The sequence below is a fragment of the Protopterus annectens genome, chromosome 5.part0 (assembly GCF_019279795.1).
Source record: "Protopterus annectens isolate FY-2018-M chromosome 5.part0, PAN1.0, whole genome shotgun sequence".
NCBI classification, from domain to species: Eukaryota; Metazoa; Chordata; order Ceratodontiformes; family Protopteridae; genus Protopterus; species Protopterus annectens.
In genome coordinates, this window is record NC_056735.1 from 783,005,931 (window position 1) to 783,033,822 (window position 27,892).

The following is a 27,892-nucleotide window of genomic DNA, read 5'->3' on the forward strand; positions in this document are numbered from 1 at the left end:
TGTCACACAGTACTGTACATGCCTACATATACCACTTCTACATACCTGGCAGCATTCTAGCTCATCCTACTCATGTTGCTGACACCCATACAGGTGTCAGTGTGGCAGATATATCATGTAGATATCATTGCATCAGTTACATCACACATAGTGCATACACATCACCTTTGCATACTGACAGTCATGCGGTGTGTATCACATGGATACTGTCCCTATACAGGCATATCACGTTGTACATGGTTGATGTACACACACATGCCCCACATGGTGCTGTGGTTGCCATATTCCACCATGGCGTGGGTACACATGTGCAGGACCACGATTTCTGGACCGTATGTCTAGCTGATACCTTGGGTGCCCTTGTACCTGTGCCATACACACATGTACACGCAGGCCATGTTACAATAACACATGTGTGGTGTACCTTACACAATGGATACAACGTTACATGTCTCAGTATAGTCATGCTGTGATCTCTACCCGCTCAGACAGTTTACATATGCAAATGACAGTCATGTAACACATCTGTACTCACCTGCATGCCACTAACACAGGGGTGTAATCTACTCTGCCATGGGCCATGTTCTCCACAGTACTGATGCATGTAGTACTCCTACATGGCGCTTGCAGTGGGCAGGGTGGGAGGAGCAGTCCTGCATGTGTGCACACATGCCACATTTCTCGCCCGGCGCCTGTGTGACATCCACAGACTGGACACACACCGTGCTGTGGGACATAGGTCCTGTGCACATCCCACAGGGGCACACTGTGTCACTAGTCATGTGATAGCTCCCTTGCTGGTAGGGTGACACAGACCCATGGTACCACCACAGCGGACGCACTGTATAGACATAACAGTTGACATCCGCTTCTGCCGCTCAGTGGACACTACCATGGGGTGTCACTACTGTGTACATTGCACATGTGTTTACACACGGCCCTGCTGGACATCATTGTGGCACACATTGCACCTGCTACGGAACGCTTGGACATGGTTACTTGCTGTTCCCTCCATTTCGGGTACCTATTCTGCTACTACATTGTCCCATATGTGCAGGCCATACATATCTTGTGTATGTACATAACATTAGGCCATCCCTCCATCATGCATGCTGTGCCTGTGATACTGTCTATGATTTCTGAACATATCCATCATGACAGCTTTGCATTACACATAATTGACATAGTCACCCCTACTGCATGGGATACGCACGCCGTATGACATTCCGTGATGACATCGACGGTATATGCCCATGCACATGTGTGCTGTGACACTATACATACATGTCCTATCCCCTGCTGTGGCACTTCATTGTTGGATATCCACTGCCAGCATCAGCGTGGGTGGTGGCATTGTTCTGTGTTTGCAACCCCTATGGCAGACCTGGGGTAGGGTTACCACCTGTGCCACTTTGCAAGGGACAGTCCCTCCTTGGGCAGTTGTGTCCTGACAAAACATATTACAAATGGCAAATGTCCTGAGATTGTAGGACATAATTATGTCCCATTTTATGTAAGAGTTGCATAACATAGTTATTTATGTATGTACATTCCTAAATGTTACAAGACACACAATAAGCAACTTAACTGCTACAAGACTACGCTTTTATTTAGGCAAATGAGTACAGTTCTACCCTTTGTACTGACCATGGGTATGTGTCCACCTGTAACATCTGATGTGTGTCCCAAGATGTCCCACTTTGGCCATTTGAAAAGGTGGCAAGCCTAACCTGGGGTTATCCCGGTGTGTACATGTTGTCCCACTGCTCTGCACACGCTGTCCACAGTCGCTGGTATGCTGCGCGGCTTAGCATTACATAACCAACCTTCACCTCTCTGCCTGATGGACAGGTATCTTTACCTACACACACCGCTCACATACTGTACAGATTCGCCATACCTATCGTGCGTTACACACCAGTACATGTCGTGGGTTCGACATACCTTTCCGCCTTTGGTTCTGCGCTCTTCTGTATTTACTTGTTAGTCCTTTAGTATTCCTTCTTTGTTCGGTATGAACATACGGTTTGAATATCCAGGAGTCTTCCTTATATTCGCCGTCACCTGAGGCATGTGGGTTAATCAGGCCAATAGCTGTTCCTCGGTGTGTACTTATGCGATATCACCGGTGATCCCTCCTTTCGCTCGTTACGCCGGCACTAGGACATGGTTCTTTCCTCGTGTGGCCGTTGGTTATTTGCAATACCTTCGTGAGGATGGTATGTATTGTATCATGTTTGTGTGACTGCATCCGCTATGTGTGGTGTCGGGTACATTTCGCTGTGGTGTTAGCCGTGGATTGTGTGTGTTGGGTATGGTATTCTGTTCGACATGTGGGTGTCCGTGTCCTGGCGGCGGCTGTCGAGGCGCTTGTGCATTCAGATGTGTAACATAGCTGTTATATTCCTGTACACAACGGATGCAAGGATGCATCAGCCGCTGCTAGTGTTTCCCACGAGCTTGTTGTGGGTATGCCGCTGTCATTGACTGCCTGTATGTTTTGCTACGGTTTTAGCTGTTATCCCTTTGATATGTGCGATGGGGTATATCTGCGGATGTGGGTAAGGGTACGGGTGTGAGTCTTGCATTTATACATACCGGATATGCTTGTGTGTGTGCTCCATCCCTGCTTGGGGGCTGCAGGTTACCTGTCTGTTGTTCCGGGAATGTTTGTTTTGTTGATGTCGTGCTGTCGGTATCGCCTGCATGTGTGCTTCCTGCACGATTCCTCCTTCACATGGGTTATATATCTGCGGATGTTCGTCCGCGCCTACTATCCATTGGCATTTTGTCGCTGATAGTTACGTGAATGTGGTCCTATACTTGGGACGGCCTGTATGCTACCGTAGCCTCCTATTCGTGGTGCCGCTTTGCTTACTTCACGGTCGTGGAACACACAGCGTATTTACGGACCGTAAGTGTTCCCGATCGGTGCCGGATAGCACATTCGTATTTTCGCACATGCCTGATGCTGTGTAACGCTGTCGACGGACCGTGTTGAGTGTACCTTATGGCCGCCATACATACGGTCATGGTTTGTACATGCGCCCTTTGCATCTCCTGTTGGCTATGGCCCTGTGGTACATTCTGGGACATTTCCGCTTTGCATCGCTTTTACGCCGCCACGCATAGCCACTGAGGAGATGTCAGTACTACTTTGTGGGTACTGCTGTACATACGCCTATGGTTCCTGTACTGTATGCCTACGATGTTATTACACCGCCTGTGACATGTCATCTACATACACATTTTACAGTGGCACACACATTACACACACACAGCGGAACACACGACAACCTCACCTCACACATACACATATTGCCGCCATGGCTCTCAACCTTCTATTTCCAGAGTGAGGAACACACACATTAGTAATGTGAAACAAATGGGCATAATGTGGAACACATAGTAATGGCATAGTGACAACTTCAGCTAAGTAGGTCATAGGTTGATTATAATATGCTGATTTACTTACAGTGAAGAACCTTTAATGAATTACTATGATTACATTCTATTTACCAGGATGTCATTTATATACATTCCTAACAATGGATGTTTGACAGACATTTTCAATGTGGAACTTTGAGGAACTGCGAGGAACATGAACTGTTTTACACCCCAAATGAGGTAATGCTCCTCATAATGTCGTGACACTTCACTGGTATGCTTGCCGCCGCACCGACGGTTGAACACAATACGACGCTATCGCATCGCCGGTGGCGGCGCAGTATCTCCGCGACTCATATCCTATGGATATGACACGCACATATCCCGCTACTGTACCGCGGACTGGTGACCATCCCGACACGCCGGATATGTATTGATGCAGGTTGACATTTCCATGGCTGGCGTTACCTGCTCTGCCCACCCTCCCGGATGATCGGGTTGTCGGTCACTATGTTTACTATGTGGTGATTTCGCCTTACTTATCTGTGAACTTGCATCCCTGGGTTCCATATTACCCTGTTGTACTTTATATCTGTGTATGCGCATATATTTCTACATGTGTACTGATATCTATTTCCGTGATCTGTGTATGCACATGAGTACATATGTGGTCGACTTGCGGCGATAGTGGCAGCATACGGCCACGCCTGTGCTGTAGAACCGGCGGCGTGAGGTGTTGGCGCTCCATGCTCTGCTGGCTATTGGGTGTGCAGTGTTTGGGCGGTGCCTTTGTTGGAGTCACACATACGCCCGCACATACGGTACACATTACGGGCGGACATGTTTGTGTGGCCCATTTTACTGTGTGTGCAGGTCAGGAGGTGTCAGTCCATGGGGCCTACACTGTCAAAGTATGTGCTATGCGCTCCTCTTTGCCAGGGCGTAGGCATATTGGGTACGCCTCTGTCTACCTACTGGGGCTGGCTCAGTGTGTCCATGGCGCTGAACGCCCTGTGCCTGTGCTTGCCCTGGCAGTTGTGGCGGGCTTGGTGGCCCTCCGCATTATGTCCCTGCAGCAGCTGTTTCCGCAGAATCATATTGTGTAGCATACAACATACTATGAATATGTGGGCACTTGTGCCTGGAGAGTACTGCAAGGCTCCACCGGATGTATCCAAGCACCGGAACCGTGATTTCAACATCCCAACACACGCCTATGATTATTCTTGTTTGTGCGGTGCCTCATTATGGCGTTCTTGCATGTGTGTGTGTGCATTTCTGATGGGTGTCATCAACCACGGCTCCAGTGCGTAGCCAGCATCCCCCACAAGGTGACCTTGTGTGATGTCCCCTGGCTAATACCTGATACAGCTGTGAGGCATGCCAGATATGGGAGTCGTGGTAGCTTCCAGGGCTGCCAGCACACACATCCATGATAATGCCCTGCGCATTGCACACGACCTGGCAATTGATGGAGGGGTATCCCTTGCGGTTTATGTAGCGCCTACCCTGCTGCCCGGGTGGTGACTTAATTTCTATGTGCGCATAGTCTATCGCACCCAGGACCTCCGGTATTGTGCCACACGGTGGAAGCGGCGATATTGCTAGCCAACTCCTCCTGAGATGTGGGGAAATTTATGTGCTCATGGGCATGTCGGAACATGGCATCCAGGAACTGGTGTAGTACCCTGGATGCTGATGCCTGTGAGATGCCCATTATGTCCCCGGTTGGCCTTTGAAAGGTACCTGTAGCCAGTATTCGCAAGCTCACACATACCTTTGTGTCCACTGGGATGGGCTCCCTCTGTTGTCTCTTGTTCTCAGGCGGCCGGCACAGCTCCACTATTTGCTGTAACGTGTCCCTGTCCACCCTGTAGCTCTACTATCTCCAGGTCTCGCAGCCCCTGGTAGGTCACCCTTGGTCTGAACACTCTCCTTCTCCTGTGAGGCCTACGGTAGTTGTCGGCACCACCCTCCGCAACTCCGCCCGTCTCTGCCACATACCTACGCATCACGGCCACGGCGGCACCCCGCACATACATATCAAAAGTTCCCCGGCTGTTTACACCCTACGGTGCGCGCTTGGGAAATCGCTGTGTGTTGTGTGCATTCACACTTAATACTGTTGTGCTGTATACCCGTGATGTCATTGGGTGTGTCTGTGCAGCCGTATCCATGGCTTATTTCCGTGGTTTTACGGTTGCAACTGCAACGGTACTGCCTGTAGTGTTACATTACAGTTGCCTGCATTGCCTTGGCTTTGCACCTTACATTACTGCATCCTGCAGGCACATGGCATATGATGCATTTTATCTGCAGCCGCAGTTATGCTACCTCTGTACTTGGCTGTGCTATTTCGGTTATTTGCTCTTTGCATTTCTGCTACATCCCCTACTATCTTTGCATTCATATGCCTCCCTTTCCCGCTATGCAGGAGTCTGCATGCAGAGTTATCAGCTGCCGCCGCTTGCCCTTCCTGGATTGATTGGTGTTGATTGCTCATTACGGCTCCATTTACACTGCTTCCGTGATTTCCTGATTCTCCGCATTACCTTCCTATATCCGTGGTTGTTGACGGGAGGCCGCCACATGACTGGTTTAGGGAACGTAGTCATCCTCGCGGCACATGCATCTGTACGCCGCATTATGTACTCTCAGCGATCTATTTCCTAACACGCCAGTCCTGATGCTGTGATGTGCATTGTACAGCCCAGATTTGCTGACCTCCAATATCCTTCCTCCAAATGTGGCACACCCTCTGTGGTTGACATGTATCTCGTAGGCCACTCCTCGGTGTAGTACCGCCACGCCGCTTGCTCCATCCTTACACCGCCGCTTTTGCATTCACTATTATCTGCCTCATTTGCATGGAATTGACTACTAATACATGGTTACGGGCGTCAACACCGCCACCACTCCTTGACGACCATTGCGCTGGGGTTGAAGCTTTACATACATACTATGGTGTGTGGTGGCTGTGCAGCTGATGTGTGTTATACTGCTCTTTTAGGACATTGTCATATTATTTCATTGCTTTGCAACTTCTGTGCACATATCCCGGGTCTGCTGTTCTTTCTAATGACGCGTGCCATTTATGTCATTTTTACATTTTGTGCATATTTTCTTTGGACATTCTCGTGCCTTTCCACATTGGCATATTGCACCTATATGATACCTGACTTTGACAGCCTTCCGCTACTCCTCGGTCATGTTTGGGTAAATGTAAACCGCTTTTTTGGTTTACATTGCCGCGTTCTACGCTTACGCCTGCGCCACTTCGTGGATCGCTATTTGCCCTCATTTGCATGGTGCAATACCGCACACAGTGTGTTTTGCATACCTACCGGGCGGAGACGGTCCGCGACGCCGGTAGTGCACGTGGAATTCATTCATACCTGAATCGCCAAGCAGCCATCTTTGGCGTTCTGACGCCGACGCTATGCTGGCGCCTGGCTAAGGTTCATGAATCCCGGGCATATCAGACCATGGAAACATGGAAGATTAAACTTTCCTGATATAGAAACATATATAAAAGCATAAATATCTAAAACAATCTCAAATTGGAAAAGTCCAAATTACTCTGCAAATTGGAAAGAATTACTAACTGCAATATTGATAAATGAATTTGATTTACAAAAAAAAATTCAAATAGATAAAAACAATCTGCCATGATACATATTATGTATTGGTATGCAATATAACATAACTAAACCCATTAAAACTCGTATGATTAATTATTACCTTGACTCATTTAGGAAAATTATTAATGCAAACATAGATTTAAAAATCTGGTTTGATCTTTTAACACCATTTATAGTCACAAAGAACTTTCCACGTAAAATATATAGAGAAATTATTAATTCCTGGGAAAAGAAAGGATTTGTTTGTTGGCTCCAATGTATCAAAGAACTAAAAGTTTTAGATATGCAAGTAATAAAAACAACATACAAAATTCCACAACAGGACTGGCTAACTTTACAGAATATTCTGTCATATTCGCAAGATTTAAGTAGAATAATTAACAATTCTTCATTTAAAGAAATGCCTAAATTTACGAAATACATATATGAAATCATATATAATGACTTTGACATGGGAAACAGTATTTCAAAATTTTACAAAATATTGATAAACTATAAAACAACACCCAAAACCTCATACTGGAAATATATAACAAAAGGACACTCAATACAGTTAACTGAAGATATTAAAACAAATATTTTATTATCAATAAAAATATACATCCTTTATACAATACTGGAAAGTTTTAATTGGAAATGCTTGCACAGAGCATTCTTAACCCCAGACACAATCAGTAAAATTAGTTCTTCCATAAAAGGAATATGCTGGAGATGTGAGCAAGTACACAATGCAGAGTGGAACCACATTTTCTTTGATTGTGTTAAAATTAAGCCATATGTAGCGTCTACCCTGCTCCCGGGTGGTGACATGATTTCTTTGTGCGTACAGTCTATCGCTCCCAGGACCTCCGCGTATTGTGCCACACGGTGGATGCGGCCCATATTCCTAGCCAACTCCTCCTGAGATGTGGGGAAATTTATGTGCTCATGGGCATGTGGTAACATGACATACAGGAACTGGTGTAGTACCCTGGATGCTGATGCCTGTGAGATGCCATTATGTCCCCGGTTGGCCTTTGAAAGGTACCTGTAGCCAGTATTAGCAAGCTCACACATATCTTTGTGTCCACTGGGATGTGCTCCCCTCTGTTGTCTCTTGTTCTCAAGCGCGGCCGGCACAGCTCCACTATTTGCTGTAACGTGTCCCTGTCCACCCTGTAGCTCTACTATCTCCAGGTCTCGCAGCCCCTGGTAGGTCACCCTTGGTCTGAACACTCTCCTTCTCCTGTGAGGCCTACGGTAGTTGTCGGCACCACCCTCCGCAACTCCGTCTGTCTCTGCCACATACCTATGCATCACGGCCACGGCGGCACCCAGCATATACATATTAAAAGTTCCCGTCTGTTTACACCCTATGGTGCGGCGTTTGGGAAATCGCTGTGTGTTGTGTGCATTCACACTTAATACTGTTGTGCTGTATACCCGGTGATGTCATTGGGTGTGTCTGTGCAGCCGTATCCATGGCTTATTTCCGTGGTTTTACGGTTGCAACTGCAACGGTACTGCCTGTAGTGTTACATTACAGTTGCCTGCATTGCCTTGGCTTTGCATCTTACATTACTGCATCCTGCAGGCACATGGCATATGATGCATTTTATCTGCAGCCGCAGTTATGCTACCTCTGTACTTGGCTGTGCTATTTCGGTTATTTGCTCTTTGCATTTCTGCTACATCCCCTACTATCTTTGCATTCATATGCCTCCCCTTTCCCGTTATGCAGGAGTCTGCATGCAGAGTTATCAGCTGCCAGCGTTTGCCCTTCCTGGATTGATTGGTGTTGATTGCTCATTACGGCTCCATTTACACTGCTTCCGCATTTCCTCGTATTCTCCGCATTACCTTCCTATATCCGTGGTTGTTAACGGGGAGGCCGTCACATGACTGGTTTAGGGAACGTAGTCATCCTCGTGCACATGCATCTGTGCGCGCATTATGTACTCTCAGCGCATCTATTTCCTCACACGCCAGTCCTGATGCTGTGATGTGCATTGTACAGCCCAGATTTGCTGACCTCCAATATCCTTCCTCCTACAGTGGCACACCCCTCTGTGGTTGACATGTATCTCGTGTAGGCCACTCCTCGGTGTAGTACCGCTCGCGTTTGCTCCATCCTTACACCGCCGTTTTTGCGATTCACTATTATCTGCCTCATTTGCATGGAATTGACTACTAATACATGGTTACGGTGCCGAACACCGCCACCACTCCTTGACAACCATTGCGCTGGGGTTGAAGCTTTACATACATACTATGGTGTGTGGTGGCTGTGCAGCTGATGTGTGTTATACTGCTCTTTTAGGACATTGTCATATTATTTCATTGCTTTGCAACTTCTGTGCACATATCCCGGGGGTCTGCTGTTCTTTCTACGTACGTGCCATTTATGTCATTTTTTACATTTTGTGCATATTTTCTTTGGACATTCTCGGTGCCTTTCCACATTGGCATATTGCACCTGTATGATACCTGACTTTGACAGCCTTCCGTTACTCCTCGGTCATGTTTGGGTAAATGTAAACCGTTTTTTTTTGGTTTACATTGCCGTGCCCTTACGCTACGCCTGCGCCACTTCGTGGATCGCTATTTGCCCTCATTTGCATGGTGCATACCTACGCCGGGGGCGGAGACGGTCCGGCGCACGCCGGTAGTGCACGTGGAATTCATTCATACCTGAATCGCTCAGCAGCCATATTTGGCGTTATAACGCCGACGCTATGCTGGCGCCTGGCGCAAGGTTCATGAATCCCGGGGCATATCAGACCATGGAAACATGGAAGATTAAACTTTCCTGATATAGAAACATATATAAAAGCATAAATATCTAAAACAATCTCAAATTGGAAAAGTCCAAATTACTCTGCAAATTGGAAAGAATTACTAACTGCAATATTGATAAATGAATTTGATTTACAAAAAAAAATTCAAATAGATAAAAACAATCTGCCATGATACATATTATGTATTGGTATGCAATATAACATAACTAAACCCATTAAAACTCGTATGATTAATTATTACCTTGACTCATTTAGGAAAATTATTAATGCAAACATAGATTTAAAAATCTGGTTTGATCTTTTAACACCATTTATAGTCACAAAGAACTTTCCACGTAAAATATATAGAGAAATTATTAATTCCTGGGAAAAGAAAGGATTTGTTTGTTGGCTCCAATGTATCAAAGAACTAAAAGTTTTAGATATGCAAGAAATAAAAACAACATACAAAATTCCACAACAAGGCTGGCTAACTTTATAGCGTATTCTGTCATATTCATGAGATTTAAGTAGAATAATTAACAATTCTTCATTTAAAGAAATGCCTAAATTCTGAAATACATATATGAAATCATATATAATGACTTTGACATGGGAAACAGTATTTCAAAATTTTACAAAATATTGATAAACTATAAAACAACACCCAAAACCTCATACTGGAAATATATAACAAAAGGACACTCAATACAGTTAACTGAAGATATTAAAACAAATATTTTATTATCAATAAAAATATACATCCTTTATACAATACTGGAAAGTTTTAATTGGAAATGCTTGCACAGAGCATTCTTAACCCCAGACACAATCAGTAAAATTAGTTCTTCCATAAAAGGAATATGCTGGAGATGTGAGCAAGTACACAATGCAGAGTGGAACCACATTTTCTTTGATTGTGTTAAAATTAAGCCATTTTGGAATGGTATTAATAACTTTCTGCAAGCTTTATTTAATGCATCAGTTTATTTAACTAAAGTGCTTGCATTATTAAATGTGAACAAAGGTCCTCATTTGAATAGGTCAAACATGTATCTAGTATGGACCTTACTTTCAATTTCAAGGAAATGTATAACAAGAAGATGGAATAGAAACACAATACCAACTTTGGAAGACTTCTATGGCCTATTGAAGAAAACAGCATTATTGGAAATTAAAATCAAAGAACTAAGAATTTATTCAAAGCCATTTATCAACAACCCTAGGGGAAAAGTGTTATCATTGATTGACACTATACAACAATTTATCAGACACTCTGATAATGGATTGCACATACATATAAAGCAACTGTGTACATTAATATCTGTTATAGTGGCAGGCTAATGTAAATAGTGTACATAGTTATTTAAGAAGTTATGTATAGATACTATGGGATGCATTCAAATGTATTTGAAAAATAAAAAAAAAATTGAGAAGATCCGCTGTATGTTATGCAATGAAACATTCATTTGATTTTTAGTAATTATAACAAAGTGATAATAAATACACATTATATAGATTTGGCTTGAAAAGTTATATCAAGCAGTGGGGCAATGTAATTCCTTGACCTAAACTGCAGCTTTCTTTAAATAAACTGAAGGTAGCAGATTTATTTGTTCTGAGATCACCTGGATGATACGGTAACACATGCAACAAAACTGCTTCCTAAGAGTCAAGGTTTTGAAGTAGCAAGTGATTCATATTCATAGCAAAACACAAACCAAAAGGTTTATGAATTGTATTAAGAGGGAAAAAGTTCTGATCTACTACTAATAAAAAATAAATAAAAATAAAATTAAAAAGTGCCTTTCTACATAATGATTAGATGTATGCGGTGATATCATGAATTAAATAAGCAGTAATTAAAGTGATAGCCCCCAACATCACCTGCCAGTAATCTTATCAGATGAGTGGTTAACACTTCAGTATACATTTGTGAAAGTAAAGAGGAAATGAATATTTAAGCAGTTCATATGGAAAGAAGAAGAATAATACACCTTGAGAGTCATATCTAAAACTCATTCTATACAGGAACTGGAAGTATTTAAAATTGCATATATTTTATGATATTTTACCTGCTGACAGAAATTGCTGTGTTACATCATGAGTATGTGTCATGGAAGAATGGGAGATATACAGGTGTGACAGGTGTGATCCAGAATTTCAGCCTAGCTCTGGAAATCTGAAAGGCTCATTAACTTAAAATTACAAAAGCTGTGCAGAATACTCCATTTGCAACATTGTTTATGTTAGCGGGAGGTACTATACAACAACAAAAGTGCATTGCTTCAGAGTTTCTAAATGGGCTTGTACTTTATTTTGCACATGTTCAACTGAAAAAAATAAAGTATTGTATAAAAATGGTAAACATCCTGCTCCACCTTGAATAACATTTTCTCCCAGCATCCACCTCCTCACTGTAACATGAAAAATATTCAGTTCTATGGTATAATTTACCATCTATATAACTATAGTGACCATCCAGTTCGGCAGTGTCTACATTCTGAGGAAAAGGAAGATATCTTACCCAATAAGCTGCAACCATTATTTAATGCATAGCAGGGACAAATCTATCTCTTTCTGCATACTGTGTACTCTGAAGATTTTCAGACTGATCAGCAAGCAGCATCAGTAATAGCTCATACCTAAAGACCAGTTACAACCCTGGACCAAAATAAATGTCTGTATCCAACCTGATGTTTTATTATAAAGGAAGAAAAACAAAAATGATAGTAAACTATAACTAAAATAAATGAAATGGCTTGTTATTAGATGACAAATTTAGTTTTCTTTTTTTGAAGTAGAATAAACTGCATTTTTTTCAAATCATAAATGTAGTTTTCTCTTTGCAGCTTTCCAGATTGTGCTAATGATCTCATGATACCCATATACATTTAATGTCAAGTCTCTGGTCTCAGACATTGGCAGATAGAGTCTATTAATTTTCTAAATAAAGAGAACCATATTCCTCCTAAAATACTCAAGTGCAGTTTATATAAAACATATATGCACTTATTCACCTGCTGATAACTTCATGGCTGTGTAATCATACCAACATATAACTGCTGTGCATATGCCCATCTCCCAGTATCATTTAACTTGACAAGATTAGAGAGGATGGTACCCAATTTGGCAGCATCCTTCACCTGAAGTGAAGATAAGCTCCCAGAACTTATAAATGTAAAAGGGGAAGCAGAGGTGAAGCATGTTACATAGAAATGAGGGAAGGTTTGTTTAATCTACAAAGGTGTTACACTTTGGAGCAGAAACATAAAAGATGAAATAATATAGCAATAACCCACACCTGGGTGTGGGTAATGCTGGATTTACCCATGGTTGGTGTGGTTTGGTCATGAGGGTGCAGCACGAGTGGCCAAACAAAGATAACCGTGGGTAAATTCAGCATTACCCACACCCAGAAGTAGGTTATTGCTATTATACAATGACATTATTTAAGAAAAAAATAATTAATTTTCTTAAATGATGGCATTGTATAATGCCTCCTTGCTGCCCTTCTGCATCTGTCTGGTATTGTGCTACAGTTCTGATATACTGTGCATGCATTTGCTTACGCAGTACATCAGAGCTGTGGGTGGAAGAAAGAGAGAAAGCAAGATCTCTGTTGCTTTTTACAAACTGTCTCACTATGTTAAAGGAGTTTAACATAGCGAGACAGGTTTAAAAAAAGCAACAGAGAAAACAAGATCTCCGTTGCTTTTTACAAACTGTCTCGCTATGTTAAAGGAGTTTAACATAATGAGACAGCTTTAAAAAAAGCAACGGAGAATCTTCGTTGTTTTTTTAAAGCTATCTAGCTATGTTAAACCCATTTACCATAGCGAAATACCTTTAAAAAAAGCAACGGAGAAAGGAAGATCTTCGTTACTTTTTTTAAAGCTGTCTCGCTATGTTAAACTCCTTTAACATAGCGAGACAGTGTGTACAAAGCAACGGAGATCTTGCATTCTCCATTGCTGTAAAAAAAAGACTTATACTAATGGAAAAAGTCCGGTCGATCGGACCTATTTCCATTAGTATAAGTCTGATTTACAATGTGCATGCTGACCAATCAGTGTGCACGTTTTGGAATATTAATGGGGGGGGTCATTGTATAATAGGCTGTATTCTTGGAATGGCAGCTGGGTGTAACATGTTTGATTTAAATGGAATTGTTTTGAAGCAGTTACAATTTAGAGCATGATCAGTCACGATGCCATAGTCAGAAGGGGTCTAAGACACTTACTATTGAGGTTTGAGAGAAGGATAGATAGGGGACTGGTTTAGTATATGCTGTAGCTACTGCTTTAAGACAAGAAATGCGCTTTTTAGTGCAAGCTATAAGAGAAGTAATTTCAAAAGCATGTATAAGTGCTAAGTGAAAAGAGAGAAGAGTAAAGATCCAGAACTTGCTGTCAGCAGTTTGTAGACTTTTAAGTGAACTGTAGCAGTACGGATCTTAAGTCACAATTTCCTGTACTGCATACAACTAACAAATGAAGTAAAAAGAGTGGAACCGGGTAAGCTTAACAGGTAGGGTGGCAGTAGACACTGGGAAAGAAGAAAGCAGATAGGATGTAAGAAGGAGACTTGGGAATGTGTAGTGAGTAAAGGATATGCAGTGAAGGGAATGGGAAAATTCACTCAAGGAAATAGACAGTGAAAAGAAAAAGCAAACATTAAAGCACATCATATTAACAGAGGCAAAGAAAGGAAAGGACAGGTTACCAGGATATAGTGGGAATGGAGGCAGGGCAAGAATTAGAAGCTGAAGGAGGACAGATGTAACATATGACATGATAAATGAAAACTGGGTATGAAGAAAAAAAGAAACAAATCAGTGAATGAAAATATTGACAGAAAGAGGCAGTCAAGTATGAGAAGGAGTTCATAAGAAAGCCAAATGGTGAAAGCATGCAGAACAGAAGAGTGGGCTTAGGTCAGGTGATTGAGGGTTGCTGATGGTGGGATAACCAGTTAATAGATGAGTTGGGTGTGGAGGGATGAAAGGAGAATTCTGGTAGATCTATAAATGGCTTTTAGATTCACATTATCTGCACATACTAACAGTGAGCAGAGCAGTGGAGTTTGAGGAATAATCTGTAACTACTAATATATGTGGGTACTAATGGTCTGGTAAATGGTACACTAATGGAGATGGATACTAGGACCTAGGATCTGGCTAGCAATTGCACAAACACAAATATGGTGGCTTTTTGTCATTTTCCAACCTGTGCCCAAATCAGCATGGTTAGGAATGATAAGAAAGGGAATCATGACTGCTAGTGAGTGAATTCAGGAAAGGAATATGGATTTTCAGTGGAATAGATCTGGGGAAGAACTTCAGAGAATTCAGAAATGTTTGCACTCTACATTAGTGCACAATTGACTGCATAGTCCAGAAAGGGCCTCAGTATATGCTGGTAATCATTGACTGTGCAACCAATTTTCCTAAAAAAATATACTAGTGGGACATGAATGCAAACACTATAGCAAAAGAAATAGCATTACTGTTTTCCAGGTTAGGAATGAACACCCCGTGAAATTCTTACTGACGAGAGTACCACATTCATGTCTAAAATATGCATGGATGTTAACAGTTGATTAAGGTGAAGCATCTGATGACCTTAGTATACCATTCTCAAACAAATGGGTTATTTGAAAGTTTTAACAATATTTTAATGTTTATGTTGTTGCTTTTGTCCTATCTTGAACACCATAGTACCTGCTGTATGCATTCTGGCCAAGCCTCCAGTAGAATGATATTTATCTTTCTGGGGCTTTTCTGTGTAAGCCATTATACATTTCTCTCACAGTGCAGCACAAACTTACCAGAAGTTCTTAGAGACAAACTGATTTTTTCTGGCAGAAATTTTGGTTCCTAGGTATGAATTTTGTTCTTCAAGGTTTGAACCTGCTCAATTCACCCTCACTTTGCTTAGGATTTCGTGGTTACCCTCTCCCCATTTCTCACCCACCCCGTCTCTTCTTCATTTGAACCAAATCTCCACCCCTACAAAGACAACCAATCCCTTCTATCCCACCACATAAACCACAGCATTCATCTCTTCTGTCCTCTATACACTCTACCAATCAACTCTCCTTTCTCCTTTAGTCACTATACCAATCACATTCTATCCAAAACACACTATACTGTCTCCTATCACCAAACAAATGTATAACCTCATCAATACTTATGCTGATATTCCACAGTCCTCTACATATCAAATCTTCTTTACCATCCTATTATCTGTCATCACCGCTTCCTCCACCTCAACACATACACACACACACACACACACACACACACACACACACACACACGCACACACACACCCACACACACACACACACACACACACACACATATGTTCTTAGACATGCTTCACTTATTGTTCCATCCTACCACACTACATAACCTCTCCCACTGTTCCTTCTTCTCCTTTCATTTCTAGTTTTCGCCCCCTTAGTATTCACACTATATATATATATATATATATATATATATATATATATATATATGTGTGTGTGTGTGTGTGTGTGTGTATGTCTATATATATATATATATATATATATATATATATATATATATATATGTGTGTGTGTGTGTGTGAGTGTATATATATATATATATATATATATATATATATAGAGAGAGAGAGAGAGAGAGATAAAAACTTGTCACCTATAAGACTACCATACATCACTCACACCTAGAATCAGCTCACCAAACAACATTCATAATATTAAAAAGGATGCTTTTTCATACTTTAATTATACCCTACCACTTCTGAGTCTCCCAGTCTCATTGCAACAAATATAGAATTCTTGAATACCATTAAACCCATCCAATCCTAAAAGAACACAAAAATAAAACTGTCCCTGAAATAACACCCTTGTCTTACACATACTCTTGTAAAACATCTCATTGTGGAGACATCAAAACAAATCCAGGTCCTATCAATCACCTTAACAAAACTAGCAAATCATCCTCTACTCCTATAACTCAACACCTCCTTTCTTCACTAAGAAAAACAAAATCTAAACATAGCCTATTTAAACATCCATAGTATATCTAACAAAATCACATAACTTCATTCACAGAAAACCTAATATACTCCAGATATTTTGGAAATTACCTAAACCTGGCAAAAGCCCAATGTTAAAAGACAATGAAATACTTTCCCTTGAGTAATATCATAAGAACAGACTGATCCCTAAAAAGCTGTTGGAATATCCATCCCATAATCCAATTTATGTGAACTATTAATCCATTTAACAATAATATTCCCAAATTCCACAGTGTCAAAATACTCATCTCTTATTAAAAAATGAAATGGCAAAAAAACAAACTTTGTGTCATTTTTCCCTATAGCTTTCCCAAAACAATATTAACAATTTAGTAGATATCCTACACTAGATATCCTATACCATTCCTAATGAAAAAAATATACTTGATGAGGTAAAGTTTGACTGGCAAAACATTGTCTCCAACTTTCTTAATTGCAGTATTAACCTAGAATACCTTACACAGCTAATAGAATCACCCACTGGATGAAATTCAACTGGATAATGATCTCTCATCCTTACAAATGCACCACTTCAGAAACCCTTGCAGGCTTCCTTAGTCACTATTTTCCCACTTACACTCATAGTGTAATCACTCATCGTGTTAAAGAACACAACTACAAATGGAACCATAACCTCACACATTTCAGCTCTAACACCTTCAAATCAGCACTAGAACCCATTGTCTGGTCTAATCTAATGATCCTCCCCTGGACAAAGCAGTTCTCACTTTCAATACAATATTCTTAAATATGATATATGACTTAGCATCCCTTAGAAGAAAGAGAAATCAACCATGCCACCTGGCTATCTAATAATACTAGAAATCTTACTCATAACAAACAGAAGGTCTCAAAAAATGGCAAATGAACAAAACACCAAAACATATGCAGGAGTTTAGACAACTCTGAAACCTTACAAAGGCAGGTAACCTGACAAAAACATAACTACAATAATATTCAGAATTGCTGTAGACATAATCCCAAATACTTTTGATCCTATTTCAAAGACTTAATCCATCCAGGGGCAAAAAACAATCCAAATCATTCACCTAACCTCTCCCACTTGAAATTTCTAGCCAGTTTAATACCATCAGCAAAGCTGGGGACAATGGTAAATGCGTATCCTTTTTATTCCTAGACCTAAGGTCTCTGATTCTGAATCACACCGCAACTTGCTGCACTAAATGTCTTCCCTTGGCTTTTCTCAATCTTCTTTCACTTGGTTCAGAAGCTACTTGTCAACATTCTAATAAATGGGTCTGAACCTTATGCCATTTCCTGACATTTACCATGGGTGTATCCTAGGATCTGTTCTCGGTCTCCTGTTGTTTAATATATTCACCTACAATCTATATACATCTTCCCAACCAGCCTCTCTCACACAGTATGCAGATTATTCTACTCTCATTGCTTCACTTATAGCCCAACCCATTTTCAACAAATAACAGAGAAAGTCTATAACTGCATTGAAAGCTGGCTCCAACATGCTTAATTACAATTCAGCCCTAAAAAAAAAACAAACAAAACTACTTCCATTCATTTCCGAACTCACATAGCCTTGACAAAAGTAACTTCAAAATTACCTCTCCAAACAATACTGACATTGAAGTAGTATCACATACTAAATTGCTTACCATGACCATAGATGATAGCTTAAAATTTGACCTACAAAATCTGAATACAATTAAAAAAAATCTCCCTACTGAGATGACAGCACTTGAAATGCCATGTGACAACATGCCAAAAAAAAAAGATTGGAAATGCAGAAAAGCAAATCTTGGACATTGGTCTTCTCCTTTAAACTTCTTTTTTGTAGGGGTGGTCAAGCTCCCCTCACCTAAAAATATTAACTCCGTGATTGCAATACCTCTGAGAAATGGCATCTTGGACTTATCTAAGTTTGTTTTTCTGCCTTTCAATGTCCATGTTTCATGACTCACTCTAGTGGGTTTCAACATTTCAAATGGTTACCTTAAAAACATACTGAAAGTTAGGAATGTTTTACAGCACAAAAGACTTCCTCACAATTAGCGCCAAAGTAACCTTAGCTAACGCTTACCTATTGCCATCACTTCTATGTGGAGCACCCATCCTTACAAACCTCCAAAATCCTCTCTAAAACTAAACCTGAGCAATTTTATAACAAGACTGAATACTTTGCTGCAAACAAACCTATTCAAAGACACCACAGTACCACACTAAAGGAACCAAATTGATTAAAATGACTTCACCCTTACAGACATCCAATTATTTGCGTGCAAAAAATAATAAACAAGCCTTCATCCTGACCAGCTGTTAGTACAATTTTCCAAAACTGAACCTCACAATGTCCCTTAATATTAAATGGTAAAGAACTATTTATCATACACAGATCAAAACAATCTGCAGGGCACTCCCTATACTCTAAGACAGCAGCAAACTCCTGGAACTCACTCCCAATAACAATCAAGTCATCACCCAACCTCCACATGTTCAAAATGTCTTTAAAACATACCTAAGTAATTCCTAACTGTGCTCGTGTGCCACACCAGGCTAGTCCCATTTTATAATCCATTTTCTCTTTCACCTCCATGTTTTTCTAACTGCAGTGTTAGCACCCTCCTCCAAGGAAAGCACATTTATGAGTTTTTTATGATCTACCATATCAAAGGCTTTGGACAACTCTACAGATATGGTAGATACCAGTTGTCCTTGTTTTCTATAGTGGTTCACAATATTAGTAAAGGACATTAGGGCTGTGATGCTTGATCAAACTATATTCTACTCTCAGTTTATGTACTTTCTCTCTCTCTACTCCTCATATGTAAATATTGTAAATAGCATGTAACCTTAGACCTTCGTCTCATACAGTCAAACCTGCTACTTGAAGGAAACTTCTAAATCTATTGTATCTACCTTCCTGAATGATGTTTTTTGAAGTATACTGCGTGTATTTGCTTTTTTACTAACTGTATTCAATGTAATGTAATTCCAAATGTATATATTTTATTACTATCTTTTACACAATGTAACTTAGATTGTATTTGCTTTGCTTTTGGAGCTTTTCTTCCCGGGCCTCCACTGAAAATGGGTACATTCTGGCCCAGTGGACTTCCCCGGTAATCAAACTGGAAATAAATAAATAAATAAATAAATAAATAAATAAATAAATAAATGGTGCTGTGGTAGGGGCAAAAATCATATTGTGTGTTTGAAAGTAGTTTATGAGTGTGAAGGTTGTCCATGAGTTGGATGTGAATGACTCTAGGATTTTAGATAAGGGAGATAAGATGGCAATGGGACAATAATTAGTAAGTTTGGTGGAATTACCTCCTTTCTGTAAAGGTATAATATGGGAGATCTTCCAAGTAGTAGGTACTATGCCCTCAGATATAGATCTGTTAATGAGTTTACTTACTGGGTAAGCTATACCTTCTGCAGCAATTTGCAGAAAGTTGGTTGGGAGGCAGTCTGTGGCCAGGGTGGTTGGTTTTAGTTTTCGCAGTATTTTTTTTTTTTTATGGTATCTACTGACACTGGTTGTAATGTAAATTGCTTGAGGCTATTATGGAAGGAGTTGCTATTTTGTGCTGCTACAGGGGCAGAGTTGTTGGAGATGTTTTGAGAGTTAGTCAGGGCTATGATAGTTTATGTAAAGTATTTATTAAGTTGGGTTACTATATTATTAGAATTGCTGTTTGAGGATGGAGTGGGGGTAGTCACTTTACCTGATAAAAGTATATTATTTACTGCTGTCCAGAACTTTTGAAGGTTGTTCTGATGTTTTGTCTGAATATTATGATAGCAGTTGATTTTGTCTTGTTTTAGAAAATGCTTAGCTTTGTTTCACAGTTCTACATATGCTTGTTTTGTAATGTGAGTTTTATTTTTCTGATATAGTTCCCAGGCTTTGTCGATCTACATTATTTACTTAGCCAGGGTGCATAGTTGGTTTTGACTCTAATGGTTCTAGGGGGAGCATAGCTGTTCAATATATCTAAAAATGTAGTATTAAAGTAGTCTACACCATCATTCAGGAGAAGCAATTTGAGAGAATCACAGTTACAACTTTTTAGAGTGCTGATGAACCTTTGTGGGTTAAAATCTTTTTTGTTTCTGATAGTGCGGTAGATGGTATGGAGATTAGATTATGGAGATTGGTATTTCATTCATATAAATCTATCATTTGCAGTTTCATTTCCATGTCTTGCCAGATCTTGATGGTCAGTCATACTTATTCTAAAATCAAATTAGGTGCATTTAAATTAACCTGCTTCTCTTTTTAACAAACCAGATTATGGATCATTTCATTATCTGATCAGTCTAAGGATTCTGATTAAATTCTTCCCTAAATAACTGAGTCTCAATTAAATAAACCTTTAAAAATGAGCCATTTTATTTCTTGCAGCCTGTTTCCTAGCGAAATAATCACTCAGTGCGTCTTCAGATTAACCACTTCAGTTTATGTCTAGATACATATATGTACACACACAAATACTCAATGAGAACTTAAAGTAATTTCTTTTTCTACACAATCACAATCACATAGACATGCAACAACTTGTAAATGGTGCAAGTATGCAGCGTACACTTATGAAAAGCTGTGGACAACAAACAGCTTTCTATACTAAGAAAGTGACATACGTGTGGAAAAATATGCATTAGTGCCCACAAAGGGTACCAGAAACAAGTATTAGAATAGAAGTATTGTAATTTACATAGAGTGACTTCCAAAGGAAGGCTGACAAATGTAAGTAGCATCATAATATACTTGTAGTATTTTCCATGCAAATAGAATTTTCCATGCAAGTTTTCTAAAGCAACAAACACATGGTAGGAGCAATATTGGCATGCAGATATCAAATGCAGACCTGAAAAGTCATGCAACACAACTTGTATGATATAATGGATACCATATATTGCTCTTCAGCACTGTACATCAAAAATGGACCTCAGTGATATGCAAAGTTTCAAACTTTTAAGTACTGATAGCACAAAGTGTCGATGTCTGCCACCTCTTGTGAGTCTATATGCCAAAATCTACAAGTCTTGCAAAGAAAGGTATCTCTACCATTGCAGAGAGATTAAATATTCCTTAGAACCCACATAACCTGGTTTTGATTAGTGGACCAAGCACCTGTAAGAGTTAAAAGGAAAACCACAAGTAATGGTGAAGCACTGTGTCACACAAAAAAGGCTTTAATCCACTGGTTTAGTGCTTTCAGCCCAAAAAATTAGGCCTTCATCAGAACAAACTGTTAAAAAACTGTCCCATTTTATAGCATGATCAGTACACATCAAACCAATAAGATCTCAGTTTTCTTAAAACTTAATATAAAAAAAAATATATGTGTATAAAATCCATCCTAAATAATGCATTAATTTTTAACAAGCATATAAACTATTTACATTCATTATAATGGGATTTTCTATTCAACACAGCTTTATTGTTGACACCATTGTTATGCCCTGGTGCCCTGCATGCATCCAAAAGAACCTGCCATTTGAACTCTCTAAAATCTAATTCTCCATCTCTGTCTCCATTGAAATCCACTGGAACATGATCTATCACTGTGAAAAGAAACTTAACACTGTCATTGTTACCCACACAGTTTAAAGTGTGCTTATAAAGAGCACTGTCCACATTTCTCTTTCTAATGGCATAATAATGTTCATACATCCTGTTTTTAAGTTGCCTATTGGTTTTCCCAATATAAAACGAAAAACAGGTGGAGCATTTTGCCACGTATACCACAAAGGTAGATTTACAATTGAAAATGCCTGGAACATGCCACATCTTGTTCTGGGTTACAATATTAAATTCTGGTCCCTCTAAAATGTATTTACAAAAATTGCAGCTTTTGCATTTAAAAGTACCTGTGTTACCTTGGGGCTTTTTTCTTGGTCTGCTTTCTAGCATTCCTTTGAAATTCCTTGCTCTTGTGTGAACAAAAATGGGGGCTTCTCCTACTACCATCTGAAGATCACTGTTAGAAACTAATATTCTCCAGTTGTTGGACACTATATTTTTGATTTCTTTGCTGTCTATGTTGAAGGTTAACAACATTGACGTAACCCAATCCTTCTTGTCCTGTGTGTTTTCTCTGAGCCCCTCCTTTTCATTTGTACTAATAATGTCATGCACAATTTTAGAAGGGTACCCTTTATTTTTAAATTTAAAATGCAGTTCCTGCACTAACAGATCTAACTGTGCTTCGTCATTTGTAAGTCTCTCTAGTCTTACTAACTGCCTCTTTATAATGTTGTATTTCACATAAATGAGATGCATACTAGAATAACTCAAATGACCATTACTTGCTACATTTTTATAACTGATGCTGGACCCCAAAAAATCTTTACCTTCCTCTTTAATAACCTCTAAATCTAAAAAAAACTAATCTTAAAATTGTCCCAGATACCAGTAAAATGCAAAAAAAAGCTGTGGGTGTGGAGTTGCTGTACCGTCCATATGAACAGAATTGTTTCTGGAGAGGTATGGCCAAGGATTTAATGGCAGCACCAGCAGTTATTACCATAGAGGCAGAGGACATTTCAGGGCTATGGAACTCCATACCCAGAGTCATCCTTAACAAAGAATCATTGTTTAAGGACTTAGAAGCTTCCCTTATAAAATATAAAAAAACTTCAGTGGGACATTGCTTTTTTGAAATACAGTCTGGATGTAAAACGGGTCCCTAAGGGTCTGCAAGTGCACAATACCCCCAATGGTATTTTTAGCAACACTTTTCTTAACAAATGGCAAAAGATCTATGAAGACCCAGGTTTGGCATTCCTTAAAGTACTTAAGGAACACCATGAAGAAGAGGGGCATAAGCTTGCTAAGTGGATCGATGGACTTATAGATAAACTCAGTCTGGCTGCCTTACCAAAAGAAATTGGTGATGTTCTAAGGTGAATACACTTTAAAGTTGATGTCTTTGACAATTCTTTGAGGCAAAAGAAAGAAAAGAAAGTAACCAGGGATCGCAGGCTGTATAGAGAAAGGAAATGTAATCCCACCTTTAAACCGACAGAATCAGCAAGCAATACCTCCGGTGAGCTGATGTCATCGCAGAATGTTGCAACAGGGGAGAAAGAAGCCGTTAGAGAGAATGGAGACTTTTACAATCAAGAAAACAGCAGATTTTCCAAGTCTTTTTTATCCCTTCAGCGCTTGAAGTGTCTGCAGGAGAAAAAAACAGTGCAACATGGTCAATGGGAGACTGTGACACCAGGGAAGCAATATGTACCACCGAGGAGGAATTTGAACAGCTACAACAATCCTACAGTGATGCAGGTAACTGCAACTTCGAATCAAGCCAGTGTTTACCCTCTGTTTCACACAGGAAAAAATCAGGAATGGCATCAAATGTACAGGTAATGCCTATGGATTTTAAAATATACAACCTGTCACACAGGGTTTTTACAGAAGCAGAGACTAATTTATTAAAGAAAGGCTTCAATTTTGTGCCATCTAGAAGGGCAGACATTGTGGACACTGTTGTTAATTTAAAAGCATACACCAGAAAACTGAATTTAAAGTTGTTAATGAGGAATCAAGAAAGTAAACAAAAGGATGATTTTGTTACACCTAGCACTTTTAATCCACCAATGCACCCTGCATTAAAAGCATTTGAGGATTTGTGTGAAACAGAAATTAGGGATTTGTTAAACAAAATAAGTAAGAGAAAATTTTATAATATGACTGCAGAAGAGCAAATGATTTTCACCTCTATTAAGGATGATATTTCTGTCAGAGTTATGCATGCAAACAAAGGAGGTCCAATGGTCATAGTGAATTCTAATGATTATGTGAAGGGGATGCAATTTTTATTAGCAGATGAAACTGCATATAAAAAAAAGTTTCCAAAGGTGATGTCCTAAAAGCTTACGAAATAATAGATTCTTGGCTTTTTGAACCTTTGGCAGAAGGTTTAATTTTCAGGAATATGTATGAGTTTTTTGTAGTAGACAAACCCAAGATAGGGCATCTCTTTGGAATTCCAAAGATACACAAGGATGGTCATTGTCCCCCTTACAGGCCTATAGGTTCTTCACCAACATCGGAGTTAGAGCCATGTTCTAAGTTTATAGACAGAACTCTGCTTGAGATAGTGCAGAAGACAGAATCCTTTATTAGGGATTCTTTTGATTTTTTTAAGCAAAATCAAGAAAATTAAGGTTGAAGCTGGTGATTTGTTGGTGACAGTTGATGTGGCATCTTTATACACCTGCATTCCCCATGATTTGGGTTTAGAGTGGGTTGGGAATTTGTTAATTAATAGTGGAGAATATTAATTAGAAGAGTGTAGGTTCATGTTAGAATGCATGGACAACATTCTTTCATACAATTGCTTCATGTTTGACAATGAATATTTCTTGCAGATCAATGGTGTGGTGATGGGTGCCAGGATGACTCCCAATTATACCAACTTAGTTTTGGCTTACTGGGAAAACAACATTATGTCCAAGTTTACCAATAGACACAAAATTGTGAGTTATCATTGTTTTATTGATTATTTGTTTTTTATTTGGAGAGGAACACCAACTGAGTTCTTGCTGTTTATTGAAGACATGAACAACAGCACCTTTCTTTGTATTTTACTGGTATCTGAGACAATTTTAAGATTTGTTTTTTAGATTTAGAGGTTACTAAAGGCAAAGATTTTTTGGGGTCCAGCATCAGTTATAAAAATGTAGCAAGTAATGGTCTTCTGAGTTATTCTAGTATGCATCTCATTTATGTGAAATACAACATTATAAAGAGGCAGTTAGTAAGACTAGAGAGACTTACAAGTGACAAAGCACAGTTAGATCTGTTAGTGCAGGAACAGCATTTTAGATTTAAAAATAGAGGGTACCCTTCCAAAATTGTGCATGACATTATTAGTAAAATGAAAAAGAGGGGCTCAGAGGAAACACACAGGACAAGAAGGATTGGGTTACGTCAATGTTGTTAACCTTTACCATAGACAGCAATGAAATCAAAAATATAGTGTCCAACAACTGGAGAATATTAGTTTCTAACAGTGATCTTCAGATGGTAGTAGGAGAAGCCCCCATTTTTGTTTACACAAAAGCAAGGAATTTCAAAGAAATGTTAGAAAGTAGACCAATAAAAAAGCCCCAAGGTAACACAGGTACTTTTAAATGCAAAAGCTGCAATTTTTGTAAATACATTTTAGAGGGACCAGAATTTGATACTGTAACCCAGAACAAGATGTGGCATGTTCCAGGCATTTTCAATTATAAATCTACCTTTGTGGTATACGTGGCAAAATGCTCCACCTGTTTTTCATTTAATATTGGGAAAACCAATAGGCAACTTAAAAACACGATGTATGAACATTATTATGCCATTAGAAAGAGAAATTTGGAAAATGCTCTTTATAAGCACACTTTAAACTGTGTGGGTAACAATGACAGTGTTAAGTTTCTTTTCACAGTTATAGATCATGTTCCAGTGGATTTCAATAGAGACAGAGATGGAGAATTAGATTTTAGAGAGTTCAACTGGCAGGTTCTTTTGGATGCATGCAGGGCACCAGGGCTTAACAATGGTGTCAACAATAAAGCTGTGTTGTAAAGAAAAGCCTATTATAATAAATGTGAATAGTTTACATGCCTGTTAAATTGAATGCATTATTTAGGATGTAATTTTTCATATATATATATATATATATATATATATATATATATATATATATATATATATATATTTTTTTTTTTTATATTAAGTTTTAAGAAAACTGAGATCTGACTGGTTTGATGTGTACTGATGATGCTATAAACATGGGAAAATGTTTTAACAGTTTGTTCTGATGAAGGCCTAATTTTTGGGCTGAAAGCACTAAACCAGTGGATTAAAGTCTTGTTTGTGTGATACAGTGCTTTGCCATTACTTGTGGTTTTCTTTTTTAATTTTAAAAGAATTACACAAGGTGTGAAACAAGTCTGCAGTTTTTTCTTGACCTGTAAGGGTTGGTGAGGTAAGCAAGGAATAAAGATGCTATGCCTGCATGTCCTTCTTCAGTGGATGCTTAGGAAAGGTGTTCTGTGACACAAATCATTCCTGAACCTCAGTGAAGACAGATTCTTAAGCTATGGCCAGAGTAGGTGAATGTGGAGGTCATGACGGTCCTCACCATTTAGGGAGGAGCTTGGATGCATCTGAAGAAAAGACCATGCCTAACACCTTACAGAAACCTTCTGAATGATGCCAGCAAACATAGGGTCAGTCCTCCCAGTTCTCTGTGAAACCATCCTCTGCAAATGGCAATACTTTCTCCCAGGCATACTCTTCTCCCACACCCTGTCTACACCAGTCTATACTAGGTGGTGATCCTGGTCTTAAGGTGGGATTTAAATACTGGGGTCATTCTATATCATAGGATCATAGGAAGTTACTATTCTATTGGCCCTGAGACCCTTATAATCCTAGCCAAGAGTTTAGCCCATGTATAGACAAATCAGCACCCAATGCCTCTATCCAGCAGGGACACAAGTGGAATCCCAGGGATGTATTTTCTATTTCCCAGCCAGTTATCCAGGTTGTGCTTAAAAAGGGGTAAAGAGGCACTCTGCTTGACATGTAGAGAGAGTCTATTCCATAGATGGAGGAGTCTCTGGGACAGCAAATCTGTCCTGCCAACAAGTCCTACTGATGTCACAGACCAGGTTGAGGCAGTGTGTGTGGGTTATTTGAGTGGAGCTTGACTTGTGGATATACAACAGTCCCATCAAGGTGGGGTCCGAGATCGCCTAGTTTGCCAGACAAAGGTCACCCCTGAGGAGTCTGTATGAAACAGAGTAGAGGGATAGGGCTTTTAGCCTATCTGTGTATGGTAGATCTTTGAGGCCATGGATTTTCCTGGTGAGGAACCTTTGTGATTTCTCCAGCTGTTGCATGTGCTTTATGAGGTACATGCTGAATGGGGCATTGTACTCAATAATGGGCCTTATAAGGGAAGAATACAGGGATGTTATGACCTCCTTGTCCCTGGATGAGATACCCTTACTTATGAGGTGGGCCATGTAGAAAGCTTGTCATACAGTGGAAGCA